An 18,541-nucleotide genomic window follows, 5' to 3' on the forward strand; every position below is an offset into this window, starting at 1 on the left:
TAGATTCAAAAATGCATTTGATTGTACAGCATTCTTTCCTTAAAACATAGTTCAAAATGCAGAAATCAAAGAAATTATTTTAAGCCTTTAAATTTAAAATTATTTTTAATCTGAGCAAAGGGGTTGGGATTTCCTTTTCATAGTTTACAATTGGCTAAAATTGGTTTTATCTATTTCTCCATCTTGTTCATATTGTCACTTTTAAAGAAGCTCTCTCCAAAAATAATCCCAAATCTTATGCTGAGGCTGATGTCTTCTCTAATCTAATGCTGATTCTGCATTTCTTTTGTCTAAAGGTGAGTTGTTTTAAAAGTACTAATACTCTGTTGGTAATATCTGACCACTTCAATTTTTATCTCCTTAAGCCCAAAGAATTTGATAATATGATAAATCATACACTTGTAAAATAATCCGGTGTGCATTAACAAAATTACTAACAGATGGCACAGGTTTTCTCTTCTTAAATCTTACAAATCTAGGTGATCACGAAGCTTTAAAGGCTGATCACACTAGGAAAAGCCTCATGTCTAAGTCACCTTTAAGAGCATCATCTTGTATGGGAAAATTTCAAAAGCAGGTGAACTCAATCTGTATAATACTGGTTGAAAATAATGGAACTCTGTCTCCTTGAGTGGATAAAGTGTAATTTACTAAGGAATCCATTATTTCTTTGCCTTTTAACATTCATGGTGTCACTCTTCTCTCTCCTAGATACATCACATCACCATATTGTTACATACATCATGCTTATAGAAGATCATGTCAGATTTTCTCATCTTTATTAGGAAACCTTACAAATATTGTTCAAATTTTAAATATACCATAGTAATAAGTACATATTTATATGGGGAAAGAAGAGCTATTCCTCTGTATAGGAACTAACGTTAAGATATCTACCTAACTAGATTTCGCCTGCAAAGAGCACATGCATATGTGAAATGTAAACATGCACATCTTTTCCACTGGCAACTAGATGGATTAATAGCAATTAGATTGGCTATCCCAATCACTCAGGTTTAAACATGGAGTGTAATAGATGGAAGGCCATCAATCTAATGGACTCAGGGAGGTCCACCAATAGCACCTATTTCTTCGCCAAGCCGTTGGTTCTCGCAATCTATACAAGACATTGCCAATTTGCAGTTTGTGGCATGAGAAGCACAGAAAACATGAGCTCTTGTTTTCTGTCCAAAAGAAAGTGCACTATGTAAACTTTACTTTGGATTTATGTAGAATGAACTCCAATCACTTACTAAATGATCTGGAGCAAGTTTCTGATATTCTCTGAGCATTAGTTTTCTCATCCCCAAATAGAAAAATATACCTCACCTGTGAGACTGTTGTAAAAATGAAAGATGATGCATGCAGCAATGTCATATACACAGCACATGTTGCCGCGTCATGGTTCTCATTAATCACAACAGTAATGGTATTCCAGATTGTTGTTTAAATACAGTAGTACATTTACGAAATTTGCCACAGGTTCACTGATGTATTTTTCATGTGTTTGTGGAAAAAACTGCCAAAAGCATTTTACACTTAGGACATAATTTTTTTCAGGTTTTTCCAGTTGTTAAGTCATTTAAAACTCCTACTGAAACATTAGAAAATTTAAATGTATTTATTACTTTTGTATGAAGTCATCAGAATTTGAATTTGTCTTCCACAAGACAGTAGAAAAGAGTGTACTTCTAACATAAATTCTAAAATATCAAGCCTTTTTATGAAAAGATGATGACTGAAATCAAAGAATTCCATGTATCCTACATCTCAGATCTTGAAAAATCTGATAGTGTACTTTCTATGTGGGTGTTGAGCAAGATTCTAGAGATACAACAAACTCCTTGCCATTGCAGAACTTATATTTTATATAGAGAGAAACAAGAAGAATAAGATCAAGTTTTTTATTTGTTTGTTTTTGTTTTTGTTTCGTATTGACTTTATCTTGCGCCTTCATTTTCCCACTGACTGATATCACTAACACCAAAACCTTTCCCTCTACTCAATCCTGAAACCTCCTATTTAGGTTTGTATGGAAGCAACCTAGGATTCACAAAATTCTGAATTTCAAATCAAAGTTCAAATATTACAACTCATAGCCTTAGGGTTAGGAGCAATCCAAAACACTGAGATCCTTAACAGCATTAATACTTTTTGCACTACATTTTCTGTTCAGTATGTTTTTGTCTTGACTGAGGAACCGAACCATTTATGGCTGAGAAGCATTGTCACAAACAACTATCATTCCAAATGGTGTCTGAAATACTCTTCAGGTAGACATTTTCTCTTTTGTTTTCACAGATAACTATAGAACTATAAGGGCCAGGATGCATTTATTTTGATTTATTTGTCCACAAGTTAACCATTAGTTCTCAGGAAATAGAAGTACATGTGGATAATTCTGAAGGTTAATGTAACCCACCAAAAAGAGTTCATTGAAGCCCTAGCTCAAACCTTTCTTCCCAAGATTTTATTCTCTTCCTTACATGTGTAAATTAGCCTACTTGTTTTCTCTTAGGTAGTTTGTAGATATATTTTCATTTGTTTTACCGTGTGCAGTGGTGGAGGAGAGGGGGTTATCGTCTTTTATCTTATCATCTGTCCCTTATGAAATGAAGCACACATTTGCCAAATAAGAGAGCTAGGTTCCAGAAGAGTCTTGTGATCAATAAAAGAGAGTGAAGCAACTGGCCATATGGATATTGAATCTCTGACCGACCCTGTCTGATGAGCCTTGACTCTGATTAATCAATTAAGCCTGTCACTTGCAAGTCTCTTCTTGTTCTCCTTTGACTCTTTTAGATTAAAATACCGCAGAATGGGAATGAGTGTTTATTTCAATTTGTAGCTACTTTAGGGATCTTCGTACTTGTATAAAATCTGAATAAACAGTATTAAATGCTTTTATTGCTTTTTCATTTTTGCAAGTTACAAATATGTTTCCATAAAGCAATTCTCCTTAGTTAATTTCTGTACTTCATTTACATAAAGTCATCCTGCATTTCTGAATCCGAGAATCCCTTATATACTCAACCTTGGTTTGACTTTGTCTGCCATGGTTATATGTCTTCTTCATAAAATAAGTGAATTTAAATTTCAAGAGTAACAAAATAGTGTCTCTGGAAAAGGCATTATCTGAGCAATGCGTTTGGTGGTGAGGGAAATTCTCACACTGGACCAAAATTGGAGAAAAGAACTGAGCATAAGAACCCATGGTGAAGAAAAAAGATTTACTATTTGAAAAGTATTTTCAGCTGGTCCGCTTGTAACTCAAAAGAGCCAAGTGTTTGAAAATGAGCTTTTCTCCCCTCAAATATGATGAGCATTTGTCAACTTTATTTCTAGAGTATAGTCATAATTCCTTCATAGATTTTTATTTCAGGCTATCCCAACAGTGACTGTATGTAAATTCAGAATTATAGCCAGATGGTTGGAAGAGGTGATAAAAAGCAATCCTGGTTTCGTAGGAAAGTGAAAATTGCCCATAAGACTTTGTTTTTACCTTTAAAACAGCAGGACATTGTTTCATGAGACCTGTGAAGGAACCAATACATTAACTTTAATGGCTAGGAACTAAATTAATTTCTCATATGTATGCAGAATACTACCATGAAATACGTAGAATTTTCAGAGGTAAAGATCAATTGACTTACTTACTTTGGGGGGATAGCTAGCAAAGGCTATTTTCTTCCCAAACCACTCTTTATATTGCCTCCTTTTTATAGGATTCACTTTTGGGTTCTGATCTTAATGACTTGGGAACAAGATACCTGGGGAATTAGCTAAAAGCCCTCACTGTTTCATCTGCTCTCCATTTCACCAGTATTCGGCAGTTGTCTGCCCCTGGTTTAGAATACGATAAATTGGAGATGGCTTTCCCGGTTGACTGGTTCAAGAAAATGGGTGCTCAAGAGAAAATGCCAAACCCAAGTCTTCATATTGACTTTGAGCCACGCTTAAGCAAGCAAAATCGGTGTCTTTTAAGGAGACTGGGTTTCTTTTTTCTATTATTCCTTGTTAAAATTAGGATTCATGGCGAGATCCTCCGGTGATATAAACTAGATAGATAGAAAGGTAACAATTTATACCTTCACAAAGAAAATCATCCTCTCCCTTTAACTAACTATGCCTCTCTGCAGGGTGGCTCCCACTTGCCTGCAATTAGCAAAACAGCTCTTCCTGATATAGTCTATATCGAATTATCCTGGGTGTGCTTCTGTGGCAGCAAAGAGCCAACTACCAATTTATAAATCGCTATGAGGAAGAAATGAGAAGTTTAGTCGGAGAAATGAAAATCACAGAGAAATGCAGCTGCCATTGTCTTAGGCAGCGATTCTCCCAGGCCTGTGTTCTCAGCTGACAGCTCACCAAGCTGTGTAGAGAGCCACGTGTCCCCACTGGGATAATTGCTTTTTCTGCATGAGTCTCTTGTTGCTTCTCTCTGATGATCAAGTGTGTTTAAACTCCTGGCAGAAATCATGTTGGTTTTTAAATGATACTGTAAAGTGTACCAGCAAACAAATGAAATTGGATCATGTTCTCTTGTATGCATGTAGCCCAAGCAGATATGGGATGCCAATGGAGAGATCCTAATTGCCTGTTTTTCCTCTCAATTCCACTCCGAATAGAACAGTTGAAAGACCTACAATAAGTTGTGTTTTTTTTTTTCCTTGTAATGCTGTTCCTTTTAATGTCACCAAGTAAAATGTGGAATGGTCATGTGTTTTCTATTTGTCATTTTCATAATTTCTTTACGATGTATATGTACTTATCCAGGCATCCTTTTGTTGTACAAGATTTTTTCATGAAAATCTCATGAACATTGTTCATACCATAAGTAGGCTATAAAGAGGAAGGGAGATTTGCATAAGAATGGACAAGTAAATGGATTAGTAGCATTCAGGTGAAAATTTTTTACAGTGTGAATGAAATCTAACTACATTTTTTAATAATCTGTAGTAAAAAAGTATTGTAAATATTAGCACATAATCTATTTTTTCTTAGTTTAACCCATCCAAGAGACACAGTCACTCTCATTTTGTATCACGAGTCTATATTGAACTGGTCCTGAGTACATGCCAGCTTTGCCTAACAGCTTTTGGATGACGAGTTTGAAACCAGATCACATCTCATCAAGAAACTTGAGTGGGAAATTTAAGCCAATGCATTTCTTTTTCCTTCTCCCCCTCTTCCTCTTCCTCCTTCTCCTTTTTTCTCTCTCTCTTTCTTTCTCTCCTTTTTTTTGAGGTCTCTGTGAACCAGAATAAAATTGGAATAGAAAGAGTTGAATTTTTTTTGGAAAATATATTGAGAGGCAGTAGCCTTTATGAAAAGTAGAAAGGAAATAAACTTTGTTAGCCAGGAGGGAGAACTGTGATTTGGCTAACCATGGTTTATTGTTTATTTATCGATCTAAAATAAAACTTATGTTTGAGACTTTAATATGAAATCATGTTGTTATGGATACATGACATCAGTTTTTTTTTTTTTTTAACATCTTTATTGGGGTATAATTGCTTTACAATGGTGTGTTAGTTTCTGCTTTATAACAAAGTGAATCAGTTATACATATACATATGTTCCCATATCTCTTCCCTCTTGCGTCTCCCTCCCTCCCACCCTCCCTATCCCACCCCTCCAGTCTGTCACAAAGCACCGAGCCAATATCCCTGTGCCATGCGGCTGCTTCCCACTAGCTATCTACCTTACTACGTTTGTTAGTGTGTATATGCCCATGACTCTCTCTCGCCCTGTCACAGCTCACCCTTCCCCCTCCCCATAACCTCAAGTCCGTTCTCTAGGAGGTCTGCGTCTTTATTCCTGCCTTACCCCTAGGTTCTTCATGACATTTTTTTTTCTTAAATTCCATATATATGTGTTAGCATACGGTATTTGTCTTTTTCTTTCTGACTTACTTCACTCTGTATGACAGACTCTAGGTCTATCCACCTCATTACAAATAGCTCAATTTCGTTTCTTTTTATGGCTGAGTAATATTCCATTGTATATATGTGCCACATCTTCTTTATCCATTCATCTGATGATGGGCACTTAGGTTGTTTCCATCTCTGGGCTATTGTAAATAGAGCTGCAATGAACATTTTGGTACATGACTCTTTTTGAATTATGGTTTTCTCAGGGTATATGCCCAGTAGTGGGATTGCTGGGTCATATGGTAGTTCTATTTGTAGCTTTTTAAGGAACCTCCATACTGTTCTCCATAGTGGCTGAACCAATTCACATTCCCACCAACAGTGCAGGAGTGTTCCCTTTTCTCCACACCCTCTCCAGCATTTATTGTTTCTAGATTTTTTGATGATGGCCATTCTGACTGGTGTGAGATGATATCTCATTGTAGTTTTGATTTGCATTTCTCTAATGATAATGATGTTGAGCATTCTTTCATGTGTTTGTTGGCAGTCTGTATATCTTCTTTGGAGAAATGTCTATTTAGGTCTTCTGCCCATTTTTGGATTGGGCTGTTTGTTTTTTTGTTATTGACCTGCATGAGCTGCTTGTAAATTTTGGAGATTAATCCTTTGTCGGTTACTTCATTTGCAAATATTTTCTCCCATTCTGAGGGTTGTCTTTTGGTCTTGTTTATGGTTTCCTTTGCTGTGCAAAAGCTTTGAAGTTTCATTAGGTCCCATTTGTTTATTTTTGTTTTTATTTCCATTACTCTAGGAGGTGGGTCAGAAAGGATCTTGCTGTGATTTATGTCATAGAGTGTTCTGCCTATGTTTTCCTCTAAGAGTTTGATAGTTTCTGGCCTTATATTTAGGTCTTTAATCCATTTTGAGCTTATTTCTGTGTATGGTGTTAGGGAGTGATCTAATCTCATATTTTTACATGTACCTGTCCAGTTTTCCCAGCACCACTTATTGAAGAGGCTGTCCTTTCTCCACTGTACATTCCTGCCACCTTTATCAAAGATAAGGTGTCCATATGTGCATGGGTTTATCTCTGGGCTTTCTATCCTGTTCCATTGATCTATCTTTCTGTTTTTGTGCCAGTACCATACCGTCTTGATAACTGTAGCTTTGTAGTATAGTCTGAAGTCAGGGAGCCTGATTCCTCCAGTTCCTTTTCTCGTTCTCAAGATTGCTTTGGCTATTCGGGGTCTTTTGTGTTTCCATACAAATTGCGAAATTTTTTGTTCTAGTTCTGTGAAAAATGCCAGTGGTAGTTTGATAGGGATTGCATTGAATCTGTAGATTGTTTTGGGTAGTAAAGTCATTTTCACAATGTTGATTCTTCCAATCCAAGAACATGGTATATCTCTCCATCTATTTGTATCATCTTTAATTTCTTTCATCAGTGTCTTATAATTTTCTGCATACAGGTCTTTTGTCTCCTTAGGTAGGTTTATTCCTAGATATTTTATTCTTTTTGTTGCAATGGTAAATGGGAGTGTTTTCTTGATTTCACTTTCAGATTTGTCATCATTAGTATATAGGAATGCCAGAGATTTCTGTGCATTAATTTTGTATCCTGCCACTTTACCAAATTCATTGATTAGCTCTAGTAGTTTTCTGGTAGCATCTTTAGGATTCTCTATGTATAGGATCGTGTCATCTGCAAACAGTGACAGCTTTACTTCTTCTTTTCCGATTTGGATTCCTTTTATTTCCTTTTCTTCTCTGATTGCTGTGGCTAAAACTTCCAAAACTATGTTGAATAAGAGTGGTGAGAGTGGGCAACCTTGTCTTGTTCCTGATCTTAGTGGAAATGCTTTCAGTTTTTCACCATTGAGGATGATGTTTGCTATGGGCTTGTCATATATGGCCTTTATTATGTTGAGGAAAGTTCCCTCTATGCCTACTTTCTGCAGGGTTTTTATCATAAATGGGTGTTGAATTTTGTCAAAAGCTTTCTCTGCATCTATTGAGATGATCATGTGGTTTTTCTTCTTCAATTTGTTAATATGGTTTATCACATTGATAGATTTGCGTATATTGAAGAATCCTTGCATTCCTGGAATAAACCCCACTTGATCATGGTGTATGATCCTTTTAATGTGCTGTTGGATTCTGTTTGCTAGTATTTTGTTGAGGATTTTTGCATCTATGTTCATCAGTGATATTGGCCTGTAGTTTTCTTTCTTTGTGACATCCTTGTCTGGTTTTGGTATCAAGGTGATGGTGGCCTCGTAGAAGGAGTTTGGGAGTGGTCCTCCCTCTGCTATATTTTGGAAGAGTTTGAGAAGGATAGGTGTTAGCTCTTCTCTAAATGTTTGATAGAATTCGCCTGTGAAGCCATCTGGTCCTGGGCTTTTCTTTGTTGGAAGATTTTTAATCACAGTTTCAATTTCAGTGCTTGTGATTGGTCTGTTCATATTTTCTATTTCTTCCTGATTCAGTCTTGGCAGGTTGTGCATTTCTAAGAATTTGTCCATTTCTTCCAGATTGTCCATTTTATTGGCATAGAGCTGCTTGTAGTAATCTCTCATGATCTCTTTTATTTCTGCAGTGTCAGTTGTTACCTCTCCTTTTTCATTTCTAATTCTATTGATTTGAGTCTTCTCCCTTTTTTTCTTGATGAGTCTGGCTAGTGGTTTATCTATTTTGTTTATCTTCTCAAAGAACCAGCTTTTAGTTTTATTGATCTTTGCTATTGTTTCCTTCATTTCTTTTTCATTTATTTCTGATCTGATTTTTATGATTTCTTTCCTTCTGCTAGCTTTGGGGTTTTTTTGTTCTTCTTTCTCTAATTGCTTGAGGTGCAAGGTTAGGTTGTTTATTCTAGATGATTCCTGCTTCTTAAGGTGGGCTTGTATTGCTATAAACTTCCCCCTTAGAACTGCTTTTGCTGCATCCCACAGGTTTTGTGTCGTTGTGTCTCCATTGTCATTTGTTTCTAGGTATTTTTTTATTTCCTCTTTGATTTCTTCAGTGATCACTTCGTTATTAAGTAGTGTATTGTTTAGCTTCCATGTGTTTGTATTTTTTACAGATCTTTTCCTGTAATTGATATCTAGTCTCATGGCATTGTGGTCAGAAAAGATACTTGATACAATTTCAATTTTTTTAAATTTACCAAGGCTTGATTTGTGACCCAAGATATGATCTATCCTGGAGAACGTTCCATGAGCACTTGAGAAAAATGTGTATTCTGTTGTTTTTGGATGGAGTGTCCTATAAATATCAATTAAGTCCATCTTGTTTAATGTATCATTTAAAGCTTGTGTTTCCTTATTTATTTTCATTTTGGATGATCTGTCCATAGGTGAAAGTGGAGTGTTTAAGTCCCCTACTATGAATGTGTTACTGTCGATTTCCCCTTTTATGGCTGTTAGTATTTGCCTTATGTATTGAGGTGCTCCTATGTTGGGTGCATAAATATTTACAATTGTTATATCTTCTTCTTGGATCGATCCCTTGATCATTAGGTAGTGTCCTTCTTTGTCTCTTTTAATAGTCCTTATTTTAAAATCTATTTTGTCTGATATGAGAATTGCTACTCCAGCTTTCTTTTGGTTTCCATTTGCATGGAATATCTTTTTCCATCCCCTTACTTTCAGTCTGTATGTGTCTCTAGGTCTGAAGTGGGTCTCTTGTAGACAGTATATATATGGGTCTTGTTTTTGTATCCATTCAGCTAATCTGTGTCTTTTGGTGGGAGCATTTAGTCCATTTACATTTAAGGTAATTATCGATATGTATGTTCCTATTCCCATTTTCTAAATTGTTTTGGGTTTGTTATTATAGGTCTTTTCCTTCTCTTGTGTTTCTTGCCTAGAGAAGATCCTTTAGCATTTGTTGTAAAGCTGGTTTGGTGGTGCTGAACTCTCTCAGCTTTTGCTTGTCTGTAAAGGTTTTAATTTCTCCATCAAATCTGAATGAGATCCTTGCTGGGTAGAGTAGTCTTGGCTGCAGGTTTTTCTCCTTTATCTCTTTCAGTATGTCCTGCCACTCCCTTCTGGCTTGTAGGGTTTCTGCTGAGAGATCAGCTGTTAACCTTATGGGGATTCCCTTATGTGTTATTTGTTGTTTTTCCCTTGCTGCTTTTAATATGCTTTCTTTGTATTTAATTTTTGACAGTTTGATTAATATGTGTCTTGGCGTATTTCTCCTTGTATTTATCCTGTATGGGACTCTCTGTGCTTCCTGGACTTGATTAACTATTTCCTTTCCCATATTAGGGAAGTTTTCAACTATAATCTCTTCAAATATCTTCTCAGTCCCTTTCTTTTTCTCTTCTTCTTCTGGAACCCCTATAATTCAAATGTTGGTGCGTTTAATGTTGTCCCAGAGGTCTCTGAGACTGTCCTCAGTTCTTTTCATTCTTTTTTCTTTATTCTGCTCTGCAGTAGTTATTTCCCCTATTTTATCTTCCAGGTCACTTATCCGTTCTTCTGCCTCAGTTATTCTGCTATTGATCCCATCTAGAGTACTTTTAATTTCATTTATTGTGTTGTTCATAGTTGCTTGTTTCATCTTTAGTTCTTCTAGGTCCTTGTTAACTGATTCTTGCATTTTGTCCATTCTATTGTCCATTCTATCTCCAAGATTTCGGATCATCCTTACTATCATTATTCTGAATTCTTTTTCAGGTATACTGCCTATTTCCTCTTCATTTGTTAGGTCTGGTGCATTTTTATCTTGCTCCTTTATCTGCTGTGTGTTTTTCTGTCTTCTCATTTTGCTTATCTTACTGTGTTTGGGGTCTCCTTTTTGCAGGCTGCAGGTTCGTAGTTCCTGCTGTTTTTGATGTTTGTCCCCAGTGGCTAAGGTTGGTTCAGTGGGTTGTGTAGGTTTCCTGGTGGAGGGGACTAGTGCCTGTGTTGTGGTGGATGAGGCTAGATCTTGTCTCTCTAGTGGGCAGGTTCACATCTGGTGGTGTGTTTGGGGTGTCTGTGGCCTTATTATTATTTTAGGCAGCCTCTCTGCTAATGGGTGGGGTTGTGTTCCTGTCTTGCTAGTTGTTTGGCATAGGTTGTCCAGCACTGTGGCTTGCTGGTCGTTGAGTGAAGCTGGGTGCTGGTGTTAAGATGGAGGTCTCTGGGAGATTTTCGCCGTTTGATACTCTGTGGAGCTAGGAGGTCTCTTGTTGACCAGTGTCCTGAAGTTGGCTCTCCTACCTCAGAGGCAGAGCCCTGACTCCTGGCTGGAGCACCAAGAGCTTTTCATCCACACGGCTCAGAATAAAAGGGAGAAAAAGTAGAGGGAATTAGTAGAAGTATGAGGAAAGAAAGAAGGAAAGGCGGGAAGGAAGGAAGGAAGAAAGAAAGAAAGAAGCAAAGAAGGAAAGAAGGAAAGAAAGGAGGGAGGGAGGGAGGAAGGAAGGAAGGAGGGAAAGAAGGAAAAAAGACAGAAAGAAAGAAGATACAGTAAAAATAAAATAAAGTATAATAAAATTATTGAATTAAAAAATTCTTATTTAGAAAAAAAAAAGGGGATGGATAGAACCTTAGGACAAATGTTGGAAGCAAAGCTATACAGACAAAATCTTACACAGAAGCATACACATACACCCTCACTAAAAGAGGTAAAGGGGGAAAAATCATAAATCTTGCTGTCAGAGACCACCTCCTCAATTTGGGATGATTCGTTGTATAAAGGAGGGAAGGAAGGAAGGAAAGAAAGAAAGAAAGAAAGAAAGAAAGAAAGAAAGAAAGAAAGAAAGAAAGAAAGAAGGTAAAGTATAATAACGTTATTAAAATTAAAATTGATTATTAAGAAAAAAAATTTAAAAAAAAAACCATGGACGGATAGAACCCTAGGACAAATGGTGGAAGCAAGACTATACAGACAAGATCTCACACAGAAGCATACACATACACATTCACAAAAAGAGGAAAAGGGGAAAAAAATCCTAGATCTTGCTCTCAAAGTCCACTTCCTTAATTTGGGATGATTGGTTGTCTATTCAGGTATTCCACAGATGCAGGGTGTATCAAGTTAATTGTGGAGCTTTAATCCGCTGCTTCTGAGGCTGCTGGGAGAGATTTCCCTTTCTCTTCTTTGTTCTCACAGCTTCCAGGGGCTCAGCTTTGGATTTGGCCCTGCCACTGCGTGTAGGTCGCTGGAGGGCGCCTGTTTTTTGCTCAGACAGGGCGGGGTTAAAAGAGCCGCTGATTCGGGGGCTCTGGCGCACTCAGGCCGGCAGGGCGGGAGGGGCACGGCGTGCGGGGCGGGCCTGCGGCGGCAAAGGCCGGCGTGACTTTGCAGCAGCCTGAGGCCCGCCGTGCGTTCTCCCGGGGATGTTGTCCCTGGATCCCGGGAACCTGGCAGTGGCGGGCTGCACAGGCTCCGCGGAAGAGGGGTGTGGAGAGTGACCTGTGCTCGCACACAGGCCCCTCGGTGGCGGCAGCAGCAGCCTTATCGTCTCCCGCCCGTCTCTGGAGTCCTCGCTTTCAGCCGCGGCTCGCGCCCGTCTCTGGGGTTCGCGCTTTTAGCCGCGGCTCGCGCCCGTCTCTGGAGCTCTCTCAAGCAGTGTTCTTAAACCCCTCTCCTCACGCACCAGGAAACAAAGAGGGAAGAAAAAGTCTCTTGCCTCTTCGGCAGGTGCAGACTTTTCCCCGGACTCCCTCCCAGCTAGCCGTGGTGCACTAACCCCTTCAGGCTACGTTCAAGCCGCCAACCCCAGTCCTCTCCCTGTGCTCCGGCCTCAGCTCGCAGCCCCGCCCGCCCCGGCGGGTGAGCAGACAAGCCTCTCGGGCTGGTGAGTGCCGGTCGGCACCGATCCTCTGTGCGGGAATCTCCCCGCTTTGCCCTCCGCACCCGTTGCTGTGCACTCCTCCGCGGCTCCGAAGCTCCCCCCTCCGCGCCCTGCAGTCTCCGCCCGCGAAGGGGCTTCCTAGTGTGTGGAAACTTTTCCTCCTTCACAGCTCCCTCCCACTGGTGCAGGTGCCGTCCCTATTCTTTTGTCTCTGTTTTTTCTTTTTTTTTCTTTTGCCCTACCCAGGTACGTGGGGAGTTTCTTGCCTTTTGGGAGGTCTGAGGTCTTCTGCCAGCGTTCAGTAGGTGTTCTGTAGGAGTTGTTCCACGTGTCGATGTATTTCTGGTGTATCTGTGGGGAGGAAGGTGATCTCCGCGTCTTACTCTTCCGCCATCTTCAAGGTCCCCCCCTCATGATATCAGTTTTAAAAACATTTTGTGTGACAAGATTAGTACAAATAAATAGGATAAATAAAGGTTAAGTTCTTGACATTTCTTCTTATACTTAAGAAAAGTGTTGATGGTGACAAGAGTAGTAGATATAAATTGTTTTATATCAATGTTTTTTTGTTTTGTTTTGTTTTTTTTGCGGTACGCGGGCCTCTCACTGTTGTGACCTCTCCCGTTGTGGAGCACAGGCTCCGGACGCTTAGGCTCAGCGGCCATGGCTCACGGGCCTAGCCGCTCCGCGGCATGTGGGAGCTTCCCGGACCGGGGCACGAACCCGTGTCCCCTGCATCAGCAGGCGGACTCTCAACCACATTGATATAGGGAAGCCCTATATCAATGGTTTTTCAAAAACTTTTTTTTTTAATTTATTTTTTGGCTGCATTGGGTCTTCGTTGCTGTGCACAGGCTTTCTCTAGTTGCGGCGAGCAGGGGCTACTCTTCGTTGCGGTGCGCATGCTTCCCATTGTGGTGGCTTCTCTTGTTGCAGAGCACAGGCTCCAGGCGCACGGGCCTCAGTAGTTGCGGTACATGGGATCAGTAGTTGCGGCTCACGGGCTCTAGAGCACAGGCTCAGTAGTTGTGGCGCACAGGCTTATTTGCTCCAGGGCATGTGGGATCTTTCCGGACCAGGGATCATGTGTCCCCGGCATTGGCAGGTGAATTCTTAACCACTGTGCCACCAGGGAAGTCCTATATCAATGGTTTTTGATAGTGGAAATTTTTCAAAAACTTACATTTTTATCTGCTTACTAACTCCATTAAAATTTAGGTTCGAAAGAGTGAAACAGCAAAATTATGAAGGTGTATATTCAAAAATATAAAGTACCTACACATGATATTCAACCATGATTAGAAAAACATGAAATTATTTCATTCTAGACATGGCTTTTTTACTAACAGCTCTTAAGGAACTGCTTACCTGGGAGTGTGAGTAAGAAATATTGCCAAATAAGAAATACTGTATTCTTTGATATTGTATAAGATCTGAATTATATGAATTATCTTTTACTTGGTTATAATTTTTTTAACTGCTATGAGACATGTATTTTATCCAACCCTTTGCCTATCATTTGTACAATATAATTACACTACCACCAGTGTTTTTCCTTAATTTAGAATGCAACAAAGCATAATTGATTTTGAAAGGTACTGTGGTATATGTTAGAAAGTATGAATGCTTCAGTTGGAATTGTTTACATTAAAGGTTGATACCACTCTTCCAACCAGATTGGAAAGTAATGGGTATTTTTCCATTTCCTCCCATTCTCTGCTCCCTGATCAAACAATATATCTTTTTTTTTTTTTTGAGGGGGGTGGTTATTTTTGTTGTTGATTTAATGCTAAATGTTAAAGAAATAAAAGCTGTTACCGTGACTCTTCTTTACATGTCTCTGTTGAAAGGAGTTCTTAGGAACCACCCAAAACTGCCTTGCAGTTTAGTTCACCAAAGAGAATGTCTGGGGCCTGTGACTGGCCATCTGGGGTACCTGCATCTCATGGTCATTAAGAAGTCTTAAACCCATGCAAAGTACTTCCCTTCTAGTTCACAACAGTTTGATATCTGTTCTACAGGTCAAAGATCCAGGCAGAATTGGCAGCATTGCTATGAAGAGATATTCTGCCCAAAGAGACTTAGTGAATTGTTTAAGGATGATACACTAGACTATAATTCAAAACCTCTCATCTCATTTACTTTGCAAAACAGTGGTAAAGAATCAAGTGTTTCAGAAAAAATAATTTCTAAACCTGGGTGCTTTAAAATTTTTATTCCTCCTATTAACCCTGCTTATTAAGTCTTTACTACTGTAAATGAATATTTCTGAGTCTTTAATCTTTTAGAAAATTGTAAAAATTAAGTACTGCACAATTTCTCATTGGTATCATGACACCTATTTGCATCTTGCGTATATTGTTTAAACATATATCTCTCAGCATTCTAGATCAGTGTTCTTTTAATCCATTGTTAGGATCTATTTTAAAAATAGTATTTATAGTAAGAAACAGATTTTGAATGCAAAATCTACTAAAGGAAATGAGATAAATTATATGACAGTTTGGTGGTTAGCCATTTGAAATCGTCTTTGAAGCCTTTAATATAATTAGTGGTTTCGTTTTTGGTCTGCTGAATTCAAGTCACATTAGGTTAATGTAATTAAAAGCAGAAAAGATTTTGTGTAGCCAAACTAGTTAATTAGCCCCAGTTGGTTTAGTATATTAACCTAGAGGTGTATGGATAACATTGTCGGGGTGATGCCTGAAAAACAATTCCTGTGTAACAGATACTGCAAATCACCTGACTTGCTTTAGGGTAGAAAATGACGACATACCAAGGGGTTCATTTTAAGTTCATCTTTATTTCTGATTTTAAGCACTGATTGCAGAGTGAGCTGTATATGCCATAGAATAACCAGACAAAAAGCTTACTTAATTTACTTTTTAAAAGAAAGCATGCTTCTATATGTGCAAAGATAATGTTCCTTCTTGTATTCTGGAAGTAAGAATTCTGATTGTGGTTTTTCATGCTTACCAGAAATATGAAATAATTCTCTTCACTTTTGTTCGAAAAGCTACATCTTATACCTGATTTTTCTATATCATCTTGTTACTCAGTAAACAATGCAATAAAGGAGATGAAAGCATTCTAGAAGAGATTTTCAACTACTTCAGAGAAGTCTTTAAGTGCTAGGAGAGAAGGCTTTTACCCCTAAGGTATATAATCATTTATAGCTTCTTAAAGGGAAAATGCTAGTATATAAGAATCCTATATATCAAGTACATTGAGGTATTCCATACCTTAATGTCACTAAAACTTTTTTTAATCTGAAACTGTTCTGAAGAAAAATATAAAGTATAAAGATATTTGAAACTTTAACCTTTTTCCCACCTTTTCCTTTCTCCTCCTGTCTCCTTCCCCAGAAGTAGCAACACCACTAGGACCTTTTTTGTTTTGTTTTCACCTAGTATGTAGTTAGCGGAGGTCCCCCTTTAAGTGCTGTCTAGAGCTTATGGAAATGTAGGCTTCTAATGTGGTTACTACTGCAGGCTGATAAGGTAGATGGTAATGAGGAAGTGGGACTTCTGCTTCGAGTTTTGACATAGGCTAGATGCCATATTGTCGGAAAGCTTAACTCTTTCTGCTTCTCCACTACCCGGTTAGGTTAATTGAAGTAGAGCTGCTGCAGTGCAGTGTTTAACATTGTGTCTGTTCATTATACAAACTCATTTTTGATAGGTTTACAATTTGGCTGTCAGATCCAGCTGCAGGAAGAGAGCTGCCAGGAAATATTTCTTAACTTGTTTTAAATAGTGCTATTTTCACATTTATGGTGTTTTGTATGTGTTAGACATATTCTTCCTTTCTCTGTAGAGAGAGGAAATGTCAATTTTTGGTTTACAAAGGAGCACTAAGATTTAGAATGTGTATAGTCACCCTTTACAATCAATATTTTTATATGCCAGCATAAAATGGTGATTGTTAATAGTAGGTACTGCTTTAAAGCTGGTACGTTATATTTGATCGGGGTTATAGCACTATGTTTTTTTCTATTCTTCTGTTTGTTGAAAAGAACAGGCCACCATGCAGTCCACATTTGTGACCATAGAGAATAGAATTATGGCTTTTGGTTTGCTCTGTTTCAATTCAGCCATTGACATAATGCCAAAATCAATTTGAACTTGTAAAAACTGAAGACTACCATTTGCATCCGTTATTTTGTGTGTTTCTCTGTTTTCAGTACTTTGTTGTTTCTTCCTTCACTTTTGTCAATTTCTGTCTCTATCATCTCCTAGGAGATAAGTTTCTCCCAGGTTTGGTGAGGTTTGTTTGATTTTCCATTTAAGTTGTAATGTTCACTTTGGGGTTTTGAACCATTATTGCCAGTGAGTGTAGAGTAGAATGTAGGGTTTTATAGTGAAATTGTCTTGTTAATGGGATGGAAGTTGTGTAGGCGTATTTATACTAACCTGGGGACTCTCAGTGATGATTTTTCCAAATAGAGTAAACATTAATGGTATTACATGATTTTAATCCCTCCTTCCTTTTGTTATATTAATCCAGCATTTATCCTTAGGCCAGAGCCAGGTCTTTAGAACAAAGTTTCTCAACATCAGCACTATTGACATATGGGGTGTGTGATAATTCTTTACTGTGGTGGACGCCTTTGTGCTTTGTAGGATATTATTGAGTTGAAAATGCAACTTAACAAAGAAAAGCATGAATCACATGATTTTACTTTAGTAAAAGTGTGTATGTGTAACGTATATTTTATATCTATATTTCTATATCTATTTATCTATATCTATATTGAGAGAGAGGGAGGTACAAAAGAAAAATGCTCATAAAGTATTGACAGTAAACTTTTGGAAGGTTTTTTTCTTTTCATGTGACATTTATTTGTTCTTTTTATTTATTCTGTTTGAAAACAGGTAAGTATATATGAAAACAATAAATCTATCATTAATATATCTTGTAGCTGCTATAAACCTTTATGAAAATGCTTCAGTGGATAATAGACTAATTTTATCTACAAAAGCAGTTTGCATTCATTAAAAATCTTTTGAGTGACTACTTTATGCAGACATTTTTCTAAGCATGAGGGATAGAATCATGAGCAATGCAGAGAAAAGTCCCTGGATGATTTTTATAATGACACCTAGAGAGTCATGGTCATTTTTTAAATAAAAGGACTGAAAAATGTCAAGTTCTAAAGGCACAAAAATTAAAACTGCTCTGTTAATATTTGGTTTGTCCTAACACATAAAGACTTGGTCGCAATATCTAGTTTGGATGTCTGGATTGAAATAAAGCAATTTAGGCATTCCAAAACACTGTGACCCCACTTTAATAAAGCAGTAGTTTCAACAAACTCCCAGTGTAGGATGAAAAAAAAATTCTATTTGAATGGTTCCTTCCTTACTTTCTGTATTTTTTTTCCTCCTTTGTTTAATCTGTATACTGTACAAAATAACTGTGAGGTCAAAACCTCCATGAATAAACATTCTGGAAGTTATCCCTGACAAAACCTTTCTAAGGTTCAGAGCGTTATAGTTATTCAGGGGTAATTGAACTCTACTCCCCACCAAAAGCATATTAAATTAAGTAAAGATAGTTCAATTTCCGCATCCCAATCTTAATTCATGATTAGCTTTGGCCTACATATTGTACTGGAAGTCTGCTTACATTTGTAATTAATCCTTCTTCAAATAATTAAGTGTTCAAGAGTGTACTCGAATGACTTTCCAGATGATTTATTAGTATCTGTTCGGTCTCTGCCTCCTAAGACCCCAAGAAACTGTTTGGACAGCAGAGACACTTATGTTTTTTAGGACAGGTCAGGTTCTGTAATATTTTGGAAGTTAAGATATATTTGCTTAAAGCATCTCTGGCAAATTAAGTAATTAGAGACATTTTAATTTCCACATCTTGTAATACT

General features: G+C 37.8%; 1 protein-coding gene across 6 annotated transcripts in view; it reads left to right on the plus strand.

Moving 5' to 3' along the window:
- Positions 1–18,541, plus strand: part of ROBO1 (roundabout guidance receptor 1) — a 404,318-nt gene that overhangs the window by 270,681 nt on the left and 115,096 nt on the right. The window lies entirely within an intron of this gene.

This window comes from Pseudorca crassidens, chromosome 5 (genome assembly GCF_039906515.1).
Source record: "Pseudorca crassidens isolate mPseCra1 chromosome 5, mPseCra1.hap1, whole genome shotgun sequence".
In the NCBI taxonomy this organism is placed as follows: Eukaryota; Metazoa; Chordata; class Mammalia; order Artiodactyla; family Delphinidae; genus Pseudorca; species Pseudorca crassidens.